Raw genomic sequence first — 4,858 nt, 5'->3', positions numbered from 1 at the left:
AGAAAGAGAGAATAAAAAAGAGAAAGAATAAAGAAATAAATCATCAAGAGAGTATGTGAGTGCCCCTTTCCTTAGTCCCCCTCAGATAGAAAGGATTGGCCTCACCGACTCCATGGACTCCTGTCAAAGCCTTGTGTGGCTAGAGGCTGGTCACCCAGACAGCAGTGGATGTTTAAGAAATAGGAAGAACAGAGACAACAGAATTGTCCTATTTCTGCTCAGTCCCATTACCATGATTTGCTCTACATTCACCAAAAGAAGCCCAAGACACCCAGTCTGTCCTGGAGAGTGACCACCACCACATATTCAATGGCAGCCAACATGGACTGTTCATATGTGGAAACCATGTCCCAAAGAAGCCAACCACCATGGATCTATACCTTCACCAGGAGAATTCAAGATAGATGCCAGGAGAACCCTACACAGCTCAAGAACCAGTGACTGTTCCACTGAACTAAAAGTCTAAAGTGTAAGCTACCCAATTAAATGTTTTTTCTTTATCAAAAACAGACTTTGAGTACAATAACTAGAAATGTGAGAAATTGATTTTTAACTTACATTGAATTATAAGGGAAAGGTATAATATTTTTGGCATCTTCATCTATTTCTTCTTAGCTGATAAATACGTATGTGTAAAATTTCCATACTTAGTTGTATAGTGTTATTAAAAACACTGATATATCCCCACCTAATTATTTTCCAATTTCATTTATCAGAGTAATTGACATTTTATCACGTTCATTCAAAATTTAATCAAAACACTACAAAGCTATAACTTTTAATTTACTTAAGGGTGATCATTAATTTTTTGTGTAGATATTGTTTATCCTCCATGTTTATACCATTATCCAGAAAAGTATGGTCTTTTACAGAACGCTCTGGATTTTTTAATTTTCCTGGTGAGACATGTCTTCCACAGTGACTGGGAATGACTGGACCACTTTTGGCTTAGGGGTCTGTGAGGCACCCCTCACAGAGTTTCCTGATGGTATTACATTGCCTTGTCTCTTTTGTTATCTGCATTTATTGGTACAATGTCGGGCTTTGCCATACCTTCTACATATACCTGAAGGCTGAGCCCTCCTATTCCTGACATTCCCAGAGAAGATATTATTCCTAGAAATTCCTTGTCTATAATCCCTTCTCAGATGTCCTATTCTACCCAATTAAAACATTTGGCATTTTGATGTCTCCTTGTTTCTTTGGAAATTGCTTCCCTTACCCAAGATTCAGTATAATAGTCAAATGTTTCAATGTTCATTGTATATAGGATTTATCCGTAGGTGCTGATCTAATCTTTAAAGATGCAAGTATCTTTTTGCATTCTAAATTGGCATTTTCAAAAGCCAGAGATTCAATAAGTCTCATCTGGGTCTCTTATTCCTATTTGTACAGCCTTAGTTAATCTTTGTAAAAAGTCAGTAAAGGGTTCTCACTGGCCTTGTTTAACCCTGGTATATGATTCAATTTGTTTTCCTGGTTCTTGAATCCTGTTCCAAGCAGTTAAGACTGCTTTGTGGCATAGTGACAAGATTTGTTCATCGTAAAGGTCTTGAAACTGTGGATCAGCATAAGTGCCCTCACAAAGTGTTTGATCTTGGGAAGTCTCGAGTCCTTTTGCTTTTCCCTGTTGTTTTAAAATTTTAGTCTCTTCCTTGAAATAACAACTAAACACCAACTGGGCTCCATCATCCAGGACTGCTGAAACCAATTAAAGCCAGTCATGTGGTGTTGCCTTAATGCTAGAAGACTATGCCTTTATCATCTCCCTAACAAATGTGGAATGCAACCCATAAATTATGACAGCTTGCTTAATTTCTTTTAGATTATTTATTCCTATAGGTATCCATCTACCTTCTTTTGATCCTTTTGGGTCTTTAGAACTCAATGATATGTCAGAGTAGTTTACAGGGTAGGAAGCTAAAACCCTGGGTAAGTCATCTCTGACAGCTGCTGGCAATGTTGAATCCTGTCCTTGTACCTTCTTTCCCTGTTCATCAGCTCGAATAATTTCCTCATTCATTTCAAATCTTTTTATTATTGTCTTTTGTGAAGCCTGAATCTCCTGGGCTGTATATATTTCAAGTGATTTCATTGAGGCAGCTAGTCTCTGGTCCTCATTCGGCACATGTGATTCTAAGGTCAGAAGTTTCTCCTTTAAAGATAATACATCATGGTCTTCCACCTGTTTGGTTAAAGATAATACATCATGGTTATAGAGTCGAGATTAATAGCAATGCAACCGGTGGTGACAGAAATGGTACTGAGCTGCTTTAGTTTCCCACCTTGGTACTGGTTAAATACTGAGAAATATGCTTTTCTTGACAAGTTAAAACCAATTAAATCAATTTCATACATGAAGCAAGAAGCCCAGAACTCACGGGTATGGAACATAAACCAGAAGCCTATACAAGATGCCATGCGGCAAGGAACCATGCCAGGGAACTGCACCAGGGAATGAGACAGTTGGGTCATGGGGTTAGTGTGCACTTGGGAAATTTCCAAGTCACTTCAAGCAGTAAGCTTCAGTGTGGCAGGGGTTCTCCAAAAACAACTTAGGTAAAAACAAGCCAAGCAGGCAGGGTTGGGAGACTTTCTGGGACATGTACCAGTTAGGCCTTTATGCTGTCCACCTGGTAGGTCTGGAGTCGGAATCCATGTGGGGCATCAGATGAAAAAGGATGCTTAAAAGAAATTCCACAATGCTCAGAATTGAGAATAATAGAGTGTTATTTATTTAGGGGTAGACTCAAAATCAATATCCTCTGGTGGAATAGAGAACAGCAACTGAATTCCACAGCCAGTAAAGAGTCAGATGTACACTTTACATGCCCAAGTGGGAGGGTAACTTAAAAGCTACTGGCAGTAGGAATTCCTACAGCATGGTACATTATAGATATAATTGGAATGTGTTCATTTAGGTACAAATGTGTATATTTATGTCATACTAATATGTACATACTCTGTCATCACAGTGAAGTTTTCTAAATTCAAAAGAGAAGCAAAGGAGACTATAAGTTTTCAAAAAAAGCAGTGATTCTGACAACTTTTAATATTTCTAATAATTTGTCATGGAAATAGGCTAAAGTTGAATATCATAAACAAGCAACTTAGTTGAATGAATTATTATATGAATCAGTGAATAAAAAATGGAAATTCATATATAAAATGGTTAAAATTAACCTTCTCAAATGAAACAACTAGGATGAAATATCCACAAGTACATTAAAACAGAAGAAAATTCTAATCAATGGTAAAATAAAGGAGCTGTTAATAAATGGGTTGGAAAAATTGTGTGATGTAGAAAAGGAATATTGGATTTATTCATCATATCACAGAATAATGAAAAAATGAATTGAAGATGTGAATCTGTATAAAAACTGTACAAATATTTTGAAGCATGTGCTACTATCTTCATAATGCATAAATTTATAACATATTTCTAATAAAAATACATGTGTAAATTAATTATGATTTTACATTAAATTATTTAAAAAGTAGATAAGAAAAGGTATATTAATTATACTCCAACATTGATAATTTAAATATTTATATAATAATGGTCATTATATGAGTTAAGTAACTGTTATGATTATGAGAACAGATCCAAATAAATACAAGATCTGGACATATATTTAGAAAGCCTTAATATATATAAACTGCACTGTGTCCACCCATATTAAATAAGCAAAGCCCTGTTCCCTGTAATGTTAAAGAACAAAAATGGAGCTAGTCATTATACTTTATAATAGCTTCCTGGTCATTGGTACTCTGGGCCAGATGTGTCCTATGTCTACTCCTGTCATTCTGGGACTTGTTCATTTCTGTCAAAGTGTTCTCATACATTTGGCAGGAGCATTTTCATTAAACTTCAAATTACTCCTGGGACTGTTCTTCTAAAAAGTAGCTAATGACATAAAGACAATCGAAGTACAGAGTTCTTTCTGACACATTACTCCATAAATGTCATTTTTGTAACACATCTTATGCTTTCTCTGTTCAAATGCATGTAAATACTGAATGCTATAAATGATTGAATATGATTGAAATGTAAAGGCAAATTGGCCAAAGTGAACAACAAGTCCAGCAACATTCTGTGGTACCACTGAGATCCAGGAAAGCAGCCTGAGTGGACACCCAGCATTGTTTATATCTACATTGCACCCTGACAGACTCCTTCTGTGGTAGTGATGGGTCATGGGAATGACATTGTTCTAAGATTGTGTTCCTTTAGAATTTTATACATATGTTTTTAAACTGATGTAATGGCAAAAAAATGTCACTGTTATAAACTCAAAAACCAAATAGAAAATTAGCAAAGTTTTATGCATAAGATGAAAACCATATTTGCAATAAATATTTTTAGATATTTTCATGCTAAAACATATACAAGCGAAAATTACATTTAAATATTATGTTTGGACTACAATGTACCTAATGTCAATATTTAATAATAGACCAAGAGAATGAAGTTGCAGAGAAAGAAGAACCATCCACAGCTACAAACAACTTTTCATGTCATACTTTAAAATGCCTAAATGATTTCTGTTATGACAAAGCACAAAAAAAACAGAAAAAAAGTGAACAATCTGACAATAACAAGAAATAAACAATATGAATATAAATGATATACTCCCATGCTAATGATCAGTAAGAAAAGTTTAAGCATAAGAACATAACATCATTCACAAAAATGGGATTGTTCAACTTAGAATGAACCTAGTAAGCTAACAATAGTGGGCAAAAGTTTTTCATAAATTTAAAGTAGTTATACAAGCAGAGAAGTTGCAAACAAAGATCAAGATTCATATCATATGGAGAAAATGAATTACAAGTTAAGTAATGAGTTTAATTAGTA

This window comes from Microtus pennsylvanicus, chromosome 2 (genome assembly GCF_037038515.1).
Source record: "Microtus pennsylvanicus isolate mMicPen1 chromosome 2, mMicPen1.hap1, whole genome shotgun sequence".
NCBI lineage: Eukaryota > Metazoa > Chordata > Mammalia > Rodentia > Cricetidae > Microtus > Microtus pennsylvanicus.
Note: the sequence above shows the minus strand (reverse complement) of the source record.